The sequence below is a fragment of the Podarcis tiliguerta genome (genome assembly GCF_965153285.1).
Source record: "Podarcis tiliguerta genome assembly, chromosome: 9".
NCBI classification, from domain to species: Eukaryota; Metazoa; Chordata; class Lepidosauria; order Squamata; family Lacertidae; genus Podarcis; species Podarcis tiliguerta.
In genome coordinates this window covers 57,546,038-57,547,224 of record NC_139542.1, presented here as the reverse complement: position 1 = coordinate 57,547,224, position 1,187 = coordinate 57,546,038, and positions in this window count along the sequence as shown.

Here is a 1,187-nt window from a genome sequence, read left to right as displayed (position 1 = left end):
GAAAACACAAAATAAATGATAAACATATTTCCATAAATCCGCAAGTATCTGCACACGGACTTATGTTATCCAATCGTTAGTTCTTATTCTATTCTAATAAAATCCCTTCCTCCCCAACGCGGATCTGATTTTAAACTTGATAAGCTGTTTCTTTCTCCTTTCGTCTTTTCTACCCTTCTCCATATGTTGTATTTGTTTTGTTTTGCAAAAAATATTCGAAGCAAGACCAGGTTTTAATTTGAGGGCACTGTTTTTTTTAAAATAATGTCTGTACTTTCCCCACTACTTTTGAAATTTTTGTTTAGACTATCCCCTAATTGCATCCGTTATTTTTGCCAACTCAAGGTAATCAAAAAATCTTTCTTGCGTGGCGATTCCCGCCTCCCACCAGTTGAAATAAATGAAGACACAGGACACCGTTATTTAAGGTTAATGGGCAAAAAATGGCCACAACTTTATTGTTTACAGGTAAGAGCGGTATTGGCTTTAGACATTGGTCCTATCAGACTATCCAGCATGAGAACCTGAAAGGGTTAACACCAGCAGGGGGAGCCCCTGAGATGCATATCCCTAGGCACTCCCTGAGGGGTCACCGCTCGGGGGTGCGCTTTAGGCCCTAGCCTCCATAGGTTTCGGATGAGGCAACGCCCCCCGGAATCCTTTACCAGACTACCCTTAAATATTTTTGGGAGGTGACAGCGCTCCCCCCAACTCATCTGCATGATAATACCCCTACCAATGCCTAATCGCCATAACCAAAGACGTTGTGACGATTTGCTATGAGGTAGGCGGAAAAACCAAATGGCCAGTGCCAATTCGCCAAGTGGAAAAATTCCTACCAGGCCCCTTAACGGCGACCAACCAAGGTCCATAGCAAGGTCAGAGGGAAAACCTAAAGGGTGGGTGGGTGGAAGTGGCTATGTCGGAAGTGGCTTTTCCACACTTTTTTTGTTGGTACTGTTTCACTTTTCCAGTTTTTTGCAATTAGTATTCTTGCTGCGGATGTTGCATAAAGGAATATTCTCTTATTTTCATTTGCAATGTCTGAATCTATTATGCCCAATAGAAATGCTTCTTCTTCTTTTTCTTCTTTTTTACAAAAGTTTGTTTAAATTTTTTTTTTTTTCAACTCCTCATATACTCAACCATTGCAACTTTCAGTTTTGTGGATGGGAAATTTTCAAAAA